The sequence below is a fragment of the Mya arenaria genome, chromosome 3, assembly GCF_026914265.1.
Source record: "Mya arenaria isolate MELC-2E11 chromosome 3, ASM2691426v1".
NCBI lineage: Eukaryota > Metazoa > Mollusca > Bivalvia > Myida > Myidae > Mya > Mya arenaria.
Window position 1 is genome coordinate 52,396,987 of NC_069124.1, and position 12,401 is coordinate 52,409,387.

General features: G+C 40.0%; 1 long non-coding RNA gene across 1 annotated transcript; it reads right to left on the reverse strand.

Annotated features, from left to right (window-relative positions):
• Positions 1 to 1,506: 1,506 nt before the first annotated feature.
• On the reverse strand, positions 1,507 to 6,095 carry LOC128227068 (uncharacterized). The gene is made up of 3 exons (XR_008259761.1): positions 5,968 to 6,095; positions 5,124 to 5,197; positions 1,507 to 4,224 (listed from the first exon to the last, which is right to left on the reverse strand). It is a non-coding gene; the product is annotated as an uncharacterized LOC128227068 (long non-coding RNA).
• Between the last annotated feature and the right edge of the window lie 6,306 nt (positions 6,096 to 12,401).

Below are 12,401 nucleotides of genomic sequence, written 5' to 3' on the forward strand. Positions count from 1 at the left end.
TGTACTATTACGTTCGTTAATTCTTTGTTCTATGCGATTGAAAACCCCGGAAGTACAAATTTAAGAGAGTTTAGTTAGCGAATATTATTTGAACTGTTTCCTTAAAGTATGTAAGTTTACACACTCAAATATGTTTTAATATACAATGTCGCGTAATGCCAACGCTCACTTAACTTTCGTGATAGTTCGTTCAGTAACCAACCAACAACTGTTCAAGTGTTCTAAGTCTTTATTGTTCACCGTTCTTTCTAAGTATAATAATCAGTATATAATACAGCATGACATTTAAGGTAATCCCACATCCTAACTGCCGTCCATTAAGGACCCAAGGCCGCGTTCCTTGCCTGGCCTAACCGCCCTCCGTTTTCACATCCCAAATCATCTCTTTTATACTAATTTGTTGTCTACCTATGACAGCTTTACAACCACAGGAATACACGTTTTTGTAATTAACATGACCATTTTGTACATTTGTACCAGGTCGGCTGTCAACCATCTTCATATTCAAATGACAATCAAATATGCCCTACATTACTAAACATACAGTATGTAGACATATATCCATTTAATTAAATCTTAATTATATCTTAAATATAACGTATTACGTCACATTCTATAGTAACTCTGTTACGTGACAACAATTCTATATACTAACCAATATACAAATGATATTTGTCATTACAAATAGGTAGACCTATTGTCAATTACAGTATCCTCTTTGTTTGTTATTGATATGATTTATTAAGTTTTTCATTGCAGGTAATCTTTTGAAAGAAAAGCTCAGTCATCTGAGATGCAGTGTTGCAGCACTGAAAAGCATTGGGTATGACTGTATATCTCAGAGTATGATTAAACCAACTATTGCAAAAACTATGCAAACAGTAATCGGGGAGTAGGATTATTATTATATTTTTTAGTGTTATTAGACCCAGTCTTTCAAAAACAGATGCAATTGCCATTATAACATAGTATGAAATAAGAAAATACTTGCTACTGCTTCTTGCAAACTACCGATATTTTACCAATATATGTAATCTTAATACAAAATATCACTGTCAAGGCAGGCATTCCATTTGAATATGAGAAATGGCTTTTAAAAAAACAAATTTGTACTGTAATGTTTTTTTATCTCTTAAGAGAAATGTGTACTTTTACAAGAAATATTATCAAGAATTGTATTTTAAAAAAATGTTAGACCATTTCTTTTTTTATTTTACTAACAACTTTCACGTTTTATAGTAAAGATTATGTATCTTCTATTTTACAGGTGTCCATCATAGAGTGTTTCTCTTTGCCTGCAATCAGGATACATCAACTGACCTTTGAACCGTGTTTTCCAACTTGGGATTCAAACACATGCCCTCTTGGGTAGGACAAAGTCAGACAAACACCTGTGGCTATATCACTATACTTCTTCAGGTCTTGCTCTATGAGTAATCATGATGTGAAATAAAACAAAATGCAGTCATCTTTTTGTTATATTAAATAAGTTATGAACAAATAAAATATTTCAAACATTTTATTAATTCGTTATTTTGAAAAACAGTATGAATAAACATACATGTATACCAATAGATAAACAAATAATTGGCAAAGAATGGGCACAAAAATATAAGAATATTGAAGTTGGAGATTTATTGTTAATATTGATTTTAATGTGACAGAAAATGCCCCAATTTGCCAAAAAGCATTGAATATCAATTGACAATGCTTGGATTTACAAAATTCTGCCCAAATGAGTATAGATCTGTGAGTTGTTGTTTGGTATTTGTTCATAAAAGTCATGATATATAAATCAAAGTTTAAAAAAAAATGTTGCAAACATAAAACAGTGGAGGATCTGATGTTATGTTAAAATGATATACTTGTATAAGCTATTTAAACTGTATATGAGCAGATTCTTATGGAAATATGAGCTTTAAGTATTACTTTATTCCAAAATGGTGACCTAGAAGGTTTAGTTCCTTGTATTGGTCAATGTTATATTGTTCACTTAACAGCTTGAGGTAAATGCAAGATATAATACAGTCAAGTTCAGAAACTGCTCAACAGTTATAATAATAAACCCTTCCTCTCAATATGATGTACATTTGTGGGAAGTTATATCAAATCCTTCAAAAGGTTAAAGAGACATGGAGCAGACACAATTTGTTACAGATGGACAGACAGACAACTAGAGCTAAAAGAATTAGTCTATTTCAGGGGGATACATACTTAGCCAAATGGTTCTTGAGAAAAAGTCATTAAAAATAATTTATAAAAAGTACAATAAACAGGCAGTCATAAAAGTTAACATGAACACTAACTTAGGCTTAGATGAGCTGGATGAAAAATGTCTTAAACAAAATAATTGAGAAGTTGCCCAAAATGTTACAGCTACATGTAAGAAATGAGCCAATTATCAACAAGAGATGTTTGTCAAACATTATGCCCCCACCTGAGCGCCATGTTGTCAGGATTATATGAACAATTGAATGAAATAAGCATGGACCGAAATGACAGCTGATTAGTCACTGACATTGGATGCCGTTGAGGCAGTTTTAAGATTATGACCATTCAAAGTGTGAGAATAGAGTGTGTTATGACCATGACCTTTGACTCTATGACCTCAAAATCCATATGAGTCATCAGCTGGTCTACAAAAATCTAAATGTTAAGTTTGAGGGACATGGGTTCAGGCATTGACATGTTATCACACAGGCAAGCTTTTTTCAATCAATGTCACTGTGACCTTGACGTTTGACCCGATGACCCCTAAAATGAAAGGGACTCATCTACAGGCCAGACACAACTCCAAGTCAGGTTTGAGGGCCATGGGTACAGGCATTGTCAAGTTATCACTCAAAACATTTTCGTATTCAAGGTCACTGTGAACTTGACCTTTGACCCAATGACTCCTAAAATCAATAAGCGTCATCTCCTTGTCAGGACCAACTTCCATGTCAAGTTTGATGATCATAGGTTCAGGCATTGTTGAGATATCCCTGAGTGAGGATTTGTTATCTTTTTTGCATTAAAGGTTATTGTGACCTTGACCTTGGCTTGATGACCCTCAAAGTCAAGAGGGGTCATCTACTGGTCAGGCCCAACCTTTATGTCAAGTTTGATGACCATTCAGACTGAATGGCATGATTGGTCCAGGAATTGTCGAGTTTGCTCTCAAGATCACTTTGACCTTGACCTTTGACCCCTAAAATCAAAAGGGGTCATCTACTGGTAAGGCCCAAACTCCGAGACCAGTTTGAGGGCCATGGGGGCAGGCATTGTTGATTTATCACTTGGACAACCTTTTACCATTCAAGGTCACTGTGACCTTGATCTTTGGCTTGATGATCCCCAAAACCAATAGGGGTCATCTACTGGTGAGGCCCAACTTCCATATCAAGTTTGATGACGAGATGACGAAAGGTCTAGGCATTGTTGAGTTATCACTCGGACAAGCTTTAAAATTAATTTACCATTCAAGGTCACTTTGACCTTGACCTTTGACCCGATGAGCCCTAAAATCATCTACTGGTCAGGCCCAACCTTCATGTCAAGTTTGATGACCATACGTCCAGGAATTGTTGAGTTATCACTCGGACAAGCTTTGGTTTACAGACGGTAGACAGTACCAACCCACATGTGCAAAGCAATATACCCCTCTTCTTCGAAGGGGCGCATAATAAAAAATGTCTTATTATGCACACTACATTGACAGAGACAATTTTTCTTTGAAGTATTTATAAATTGAGTCAGTAGCTGAGTCCTTGGATGACATAACAGTGTAGTATGTTGGTTATAATATTTGTTTCCTTTTTAAAAGATATGCCAGCATGTATATAGATGGTCTCTTCTTCCTGTATAGAGTCAACATCAAAGTCCACAGTAAATAGATTCATGTGAGTTGCATGAAGACAGAATTTTCAAGTTTAAACAATTTACAATGTTGAATTGATGTAAATAGTTGCTCAGATCACAGCAAGGGTAAACTGAATCAGAATGAATCCATTGAAGGTGTTGAAGCAGTTTCTGTTTGAAGGCTGTTCAACTCAAGCACAATCCTTTGATATGAGATGGTGGTATAAACTGTTTTGTGAATTCTGTCCTTGAAAAGTCTTTGGTAGTCTCAAGTATCACCTTGAAAAACAGTTAAGATGAATTTTGTAGAGATTGGAAAGTCTATTGCTCTTTCGGTAACTTTCATTCTAGGTTCTGAAGTATTTGTGACATGGCCCTGAGTCTCTGAAACGAAAATTATTTAAGAGCAAAAACAACAATGATAAAAAAAAATGAGTACATATACAAAATATTTTAAATTTACATCTCTTAACAGTCACAGAATATTTCACAGAGCCACTTGTAAAGTAAGTATAATAACACCAGTTGTTTTCTCATTTAAATAAAGGGCACAACTCAAAATCACTTAAAGCCGGATTTATAGACCTAATAATTAGGACCTATACATCATATACAAATATAATACAATAAAATTAGTGTATTGTCTCTGACATGACAGACGGCTATAATGATACCTTGAATTTGGTTCTTTGACAACAGACTTATCTGCTAGAAATCATTAAAAACCCTTTTTATTTCATTTGTTTTCTTTAAGGCTGCACTCTTACAGATTAACAGTTTTAATAATATTTTATATTTTGTCCAGGAATGAGCAAATTTTGTGTAAACATCTGAAAACCAGCGATACAAGAATGCTGACAAAAAATTTTATCACAGTTTTTCATATTTCTGTCGCAAATTAATGTTTTTAAAAATGCATAAAACATCAATTTTTGAAAATAAATATGAAAACTTGCAATGTGATTTTTTCACCAGTCTTATATCACTTGTTGCTATGCATTTTCACATGCAATGTTACATATATACAGTATCCAGTGATGTGGATCATTCCATATATATGCTGCACATCTTTAATATTATAATTATAGAATGTGCATCAAACTATATGCATGATAAGCTTAAAAGTTTGTATTAAATTGAGATTTGGTAAAAAAAAGTGCTACAAACTGACTGTAAATACATACATAATGCACGATTTCCACTTGATTCGCTCTTGTGGTGTATTTACTTTTATCTTGCTTATAAATAACACGAGTAAACCGGAAATATGGAAATTTAGTTACCCATCCAGAAACCTGCAGTTCTGTGTAACAATCCGTCCAGCCTAGTTACCAGCATCTTGGATCCATGTCAGGATCTGAAATAAAAAATGAATTATCTATTTATTTATAAACAGGCTGTTTTCTTTCTGAAGCTTAAAATATGGTTGACATTTTTCTTTAAATGCAAGGTGGTTTCTGTTTTAATAAAGCCATTGCTTGAGCTCAAGTAGTCATCAGTCGTGCGGTTCAAGATCTGAACCTGTCCCACTTTTACACCCAGGTTTACCGTACTAATATTATACCGTTCATGAGTGTGTCCCAGTACTAACCCACAAAGGTCAGATTGTTTGCAAATTAAGTTATCAGGAACAGTTTGTCGAGCTGGTTGAACAATTCAACTGCAAGCTTTAAGTTATTTTAAGTTCTAAGGGCCTGTGAGCCAAGTTGATAGAGCACAAACTTGCAAACAGGAGTCCCCAGTCCAAGTCCCATTTCTAGCTGCAATGTTTTCAGAACGCCAAGAAAATTGAAAAAAAATGTAGTTTGGGACAAACAAGTCTCCCAACTGTGACCAATAGAGCTTATGCTTACCTTCTGGCTGATCTGGATATTTTAAAAAAAAATACTTTTTGACCCATCCCACCCCCCGCATCCCCACCCCCAGGCAACTTTTAAATTTATAAGCTTCAATGTTGATTTAGAATTTTTGAACACTATTAGAGACATGATAATCTTGTAAATATAAGTCAAAGCAAGTCATTTAAAAATTATAAAAACTTTGACAGATGAAATGACAGACACTGTCATTTCATCTGTCAGTTTTTAGCTCGTTTGTTTTACTTAAAACACCGTAAAATTTAAATACCATGAGTCTAATGGTTGGATAGTATTTCAGTCTATATTCCAGTGTACTTATCACAACAAAACTCTTGAAATGCATCGAAATAAGAGCATTTTGTTTTTCAAAACATTTTGACACTGATAGCAAGCTAGCAGCCAATAACAGCAGCCAATAAGTACAGCAGCCAATAAGGGACTTAGCAGCCAATAAGTACTTTTACCACGAAACACGAAATGTGAAAGGAATCTACTATTTTCCACCAGCCAATAAGAACACCTGCCACACAACAACAATGTTTCAAAGAAAATATCATTAGCGCAAATGGTTTATATAAATAAAACACGATGAAACATAATCAAAAAGAACCAGTACGAACAAAAGTAAACCATAAAATTAATATGTACTACAGTACTCAGTAGAGGCTACCCGCGGCTAAATAGTATCCGGGATAACCAGCTAATATGTTGATAACACATGGGGGAATAATTTAAATTGGATTTATTTTTGGCCCCAGATAACATAAAGATTTAAAATATTACACCAGCTTTTTAAAATATTATTACTGGCACAGTTTACCCCCATTCCCCCAATAAATACTGTACTTTATAATATTTGGTATTTGGTTTTTAATCCGAACACTCGCTATATTAAGTAAAAATATGTATAATATGAATAGCACTCTCGTAAAATTTGGTATCAAAATATTTAACCAACATTCTTCAATCGTTTTACTATGAGTTGCATTCTGGTTGTTTAGTCAGTATTTATATAAGAGCAATGCAATTGTTTACCCTCGCAATCAAGTAAAATCCTGTCCGCGAGCACGGTTTAATCTACTTCTTCTATTCTATTTGTACCACAAATACCTAAACATCTCGGTTTTGCCGAATTACGGCGATTTGCCGCGTGCATTTATACGGAATTAAGTCGTACGCAGAAACAGCAGTAACAGCAGGTGATTGCGGTGATGACGCGCACCACCGCGTTGGCTGCCGTGGAATATATCGTTGCGATATTCCGCGATGACGCATTCTCTCCCGCGGTGGCAACGCGTTTTTTGAAAGAAAAAATCCCGCTTTGTTGATAGTGTAATTATCTAAGATTTATGCTGATCAAATAAAGACTCCAGAAGACAGGGTAAGCATACGACGCAGACCCTTTAAAAAGACTATTCCCTGTAATCATTTAATAAGCGTAGTACTGGGGTTAGGAAGACCATATGTATCCTCCAAGACGGGGTCAGTGCATGTCAAAGAAATTAAGGAAATTGTGTTGTTAGTACGACAGCAAGATGCCGCACCTAAATCATTGGGACCCCTTGTTACGACCAGAAGGAGGCAATTTGACGCTCTAAGACAGGGTACTGGCAATGGCTATGAACTGGCACCTACAAATGACTTCCATCTTAGGGTCAGCTTGAATAAATTGACCCCAACCTCTTGGGCCCTTTTGATTGAGTTAAACAAACACATTAAACTACTTTGGGTTGATGGTACGACCAAAAGGAGGCGATGTAACGCCATAAGACAGGTAACTGGCATAAAATGGACATCTGGGCTATCACCTAGCAGTGCCGCATGACTTCCATCTTAGATTCAGCCTAAACACAATTAACTTAAACGTATGGGAAACTCATATTTGGTTAAAACAAGCACATTGACCTACTTTGGGTTGCTAATACGACCAGAAGGAGGCGATGTGACGCCCCAAGACCGGGTACAGACATGAAGGGGACATAAAGGGCTATCACCTAGCACCGCCCAATTACTTCCATCTTGGGGTGAGCTTGACCAAAATCGACCCCCAACGTCCAAGGCCCCCTATTTGGGTTAAACAAGCACACTGATCTACTTTGGGTTGCTGGAACGACCAGAAGGAGGCGATGTGACGCCCTAAGACCGGGTACTGGCATGTAGGAGACATCCAGAACTATCATCTAGCACCGCTCAATAACTTCCATCTTGGGGTGAGTTTGACCAAAATCGACCCAAACGTCCAGGGCCCCCTATTTGGGTAAAACAGGCACACTGACCTACTTTTGGTTGCTGGAACGACCAGAAGGAGGCGATGTGACGCCCCAAGACCGGGTACTAACATGAAGAGAACATCCAGGACTTTCACCTAGCACCGCTCAATAACTTCCATCTTGGGGTGAGTTTGACCAAAATCGACCCCCAACGTCCAGGACCCCCTATTTGGGTAAAACAAGCACACTGACCTACTTTGGGTTGCTGGAACGACCAGAAGGAGGCGATGTGACGCCCTAAGACCGGGTACTGACATGAAGGGGACATCTAGGGCTATCACCTAGCACCGCTCAATAACTTCCATCTTGGGGTGAGCTTGACCAAAATCGACCCCCAACGTCCAGGACCCCCTGTTTGGGTAAAACAAGCACACTGACCTACTTTGGGTTGCTGGAACGACCAGAAGGAGGCGATGTGACGCCCCAAGACCGGGTTCTGGCATGTAGGGGACATCCAGGACTATCACCTAGCACCGCTCAATAACTTCCATCTTGGGGTGAGCTTGACCAAAATCGACCCCAACGTCCAGGACCCCCTATTTGGGTAAAACAAGCACATGGACCTACTTTGGGTTGCTGGAACGAACAGAAGGAGGCGATGTGACGCCCTAAGACCGGGTACTGACATGAAGGGGACATCTAGGTCTATCACCTAGCACCGCTCAATAACTTCCATCTTGGGGTGAGCTTGGCAAAAATCGACCCCAACGTCCAGGACACCCTATTTGGGTAAATCAAGCACATGGACCTACTTTGGGTTGCTGGAACGACCAGAAGGAGGCGATGTGACGCCCTAAGACCGGGTACTGACATGAAGAGAACATCCAGGACTATCACCTAGCACCGCTCAATAACTTCCATCTTGGGGTGAGTTTGACCAAAATCGACCCCCAACGTCCAGGACCCCCTATTTGGGTAAAACAAGCACACTGAACTACTGTTGGTTGCTAGAACGACCAGAAGCAGACGATGTGACGCCCCAAGACCGGGTACTGACATGAAGGGGACATCCAGGGCTATCACCTAGCACCGCTCAATAACTTCCATCTTGGGGTGAATTTGACCAAAATCGACCCCCAACGTCCAGGACCCCCTTTTTGGGTAAAACAAGCACATTGACCTACTTTGGGTTGCTGGAACGACCCAGAAGGAGGCGATGTGACGCCCCAAGACCGGGTACTGACATGAAGGGAACATCCAGGACTATCACCTAGCACCGCTCAATAACTTCCATCTTGGCGTGAGTTTGACCAAATCGACCCCCAACGTCCAGGACCCCCTATTTGGGTAAAACTAGCACACTGACCTACTTTGGGTTGCTGGAACGACCAGAAGGAGGCGATGTGACGCCCCAAGACCGGGTTCTGGCATGTAGGGGACATCCAGGACTATCACCTAGCACCGCCCAATAACTTCCATCTTGGGGTGAGCTTGACCAAAATCGACCCCAACGTCCAGGATCCCCTATTTGGGTAAAACAAGCACACTGACCGACTTCGGGGTTGCTGGAACAGCTCACCCCTAGATGGAAGTTATTGGGCGGTGCTAGGTGATAGCCCTGGATGTCCCCAACATGCCAGTACCCGGTCTTGGGGCGTCACATCGCCTCCTTCTGGTCGTAACAGCCACCCAAAGTAGGTCCATGTGCTTGTTTTACCCAAATAGGGGGTTCTGGACGTTGGGGGTCAATTTTGGTCAAGCTCACCCCAAGATGGAAGTTATTGGGCGGTGCTAGGTGATAGCCCTGGATGTCCCCTACATGCCAGTACCCGGTCTTGGGGCGTCACATCGCCTCCTTCTGGTCGTAACAGCCACCCAAAGTAGGTCCATGTGCTTGTTTTACCCAAATAGGGGGTCCTGGACGTTGGGGGTCAATTTTGGTTAAGCTCACCCCAAGATGGAAGTTATTGGGCGGTGCTAGGTGATAGCCCTGGATGTCCCCTACATGCCAGTACCCGGTCTTGGGGCGTCACATCGCCTCCTTCTGGTCGTAACAGCCACCCAAAGTAGGTCCATGTGCTTGTTTTACCCAAATAGGGGGTCCTGGACGTTGGGGGTCAATTTTGGTCAAGCTCACCCCAAGATGGAAGTTATTGGGCGGTGCTAGGTGATAGCCCTGGATGTCCCCTACATGCCAGTACCCGGTCTTGGGGCGTCACATCGCCTCCTTCTGGTCGTAACAGCCACCCAAAGTAGGTCCATGTGCTTGTTTTACCCAAATAGGGGGTTCTGGACGTTGGGGGTCAATTTTGGTCAAGCTCACCCCAAGATGGAAGTTATTGGGCGGTGCTAGGTGATAGCCCTGGATGTCCCCTACATGCCAGTACCCGGTCTTGGGGCGTCACATCGCCTCCTTCTGGTCGTAACAGCCACCCAAAGTAGGTCCATGTGCTTGTTTTACCCAAATAGGGGGTCCTGGACGTTGGGGGTCAATTTTGGTTAAGCTCACCCCAAGATGGAAGTTATTGGGCGGTGCTAGGTGATAGCCCTGGATGTCCCCTACATGCCAGTACCCGGTCTTGGGGCGTCACATCGCCTCCTTCTGGTCGTAACAGCCACCCAAAGTAGGTCCATGTGCTTGTTTTACCCAAATAGGGGGTCCTGGACGTTGGGGGTCAATTTTGGTCAAGCTCACCCCAAGATGGAAGTTATTGGGCGGTGCTAGGTGATAGCCCTGGATGTCCCCTACATGCCAGTACCCGGTCTTGGGGCGTCACATCGCCTCCTTCTGGTCGTAACAGCCACCCAAAGTAGGTCCATGTGCTTGTTTTACCCAAATAGGGGGTCCTGGACGTTGGGGGTCAATTTTGGTCAAGCTCACCCCAAGATGGAAGTTATTGGGCGGTGCTAGGTGATAGCCCTGGATGTCCCCTACATGCCAGTACCCGGTCTTGGGGCGTCACATCGCCTCCTTCTGGTCGTAACAGCCACCCAAGTTCCGTGATGTTTGGTTTCAATTGGTTAGGCTGTGGTGGCCTGTACGTTAAAACAGAGATTGATCATGATTGTATGTTTATTTAATTTTTCATTAATATTCATTTAATATTACATTTATTGCATCATACAGAATGTCCAGTCCTCGTTTAGTGGTTACAAATACATTCATACAGCGATCTATGTTATTGATATCAAACCAGACTTGTTGTCTTCTTTAATCGATATTCTTTCATCATTTTATTTATTGCATTAAACTGAATTACGTCCAATTCTTATTCAGCGTTCACCAATAAATGTGTTTTATGTTTCCTTTTACTTCCACAATCTGGTGCATTTCAAGAATTTTCAGTGCAAAATTTATTACGGTTATGATTAAATTCCTTATTGGCTGCTGACTTAATGTATTTGGCAATTTTCTCTATTTCGTCGTATCTATTTCCGTAAGTCAACGCAAACACTTATTGGCTGCTAGCTATTGGCTGCCGGGTTGACGTTAGCCATTTTGACAGTTGGCGCGAGGTTGCGTCCCCTGAAAATTTAGTCAAAACGGCGTCTTAACGATTTGTTAATTTACTCACCGGGTTGCAGATTCCACAGAGTCGTCTTCTGTCTTGAAATTGGCAGTTGGTTTTGTTAAAATACGCCATAATAAATGAAAGATCGCCAATATAGTATATTTCTGTTGTTGTGGCGGCCATTTTTTAGTCTACGAAGTTCGTACGCCACCCTAAGAGCTTTCGTAGATCTACGAAACAGGTGCTTGTTCGTACGAAATTCTTAATAAAACGGCTAAACAGCCTGAGATACATCGTACAAAGTTCGTGAGCAAAACAGACTTCGTACGAAGTTTAATAAAACTGGCCCTTATTCTAGTCAAGCTTGGAGTCCGGATTTATTCTAGCAAGTTTGGTTGGTGCCAAAAAAAGGAAAAAGTCCAATGTCATTAAATGTAACGATCAGCTAACGCAGGAAAAAATCAAGATAAAATAAATCATGCATTCTTAAGTAATGTATTTTAAACATATCATTTGTGCTTTAGAATTATAGGTTTATTGCATAATTATCAATGTTCTTGTAAGCAATTGAATTTTACTGGTGTTTTAAGCATTGAAAAACCGCACTCTTTCTTCGACCGAGACAGGCGGTAAATCGGTTTGTAACTTTTCAGCCGATTGCCCCTACTATGAACGCTGCCCTGAGCGGGCACCGTCCAAAAACTAAAAGCATCGAAATTGCGAATTTTGATTAAGGATCTATAGAAAAAGATGTACAATTATTAAATCAGAGTTTGAATATTTTTATTGTTTTAAGACGATTAAATTGCTAAATTGCATTTACTTTGATGAACAAATTAACATGGGAGCCATGCAAACTGTACCTCAAAGTTCGTCAAGATTTTTTTAAGACACTTTTGACCATATAGAAAAACTTATGGGTAATGTTTCTTTAAATAAGATATATATGCTCAGAAGAAAAAGTTAAGTCAGTACTTCTA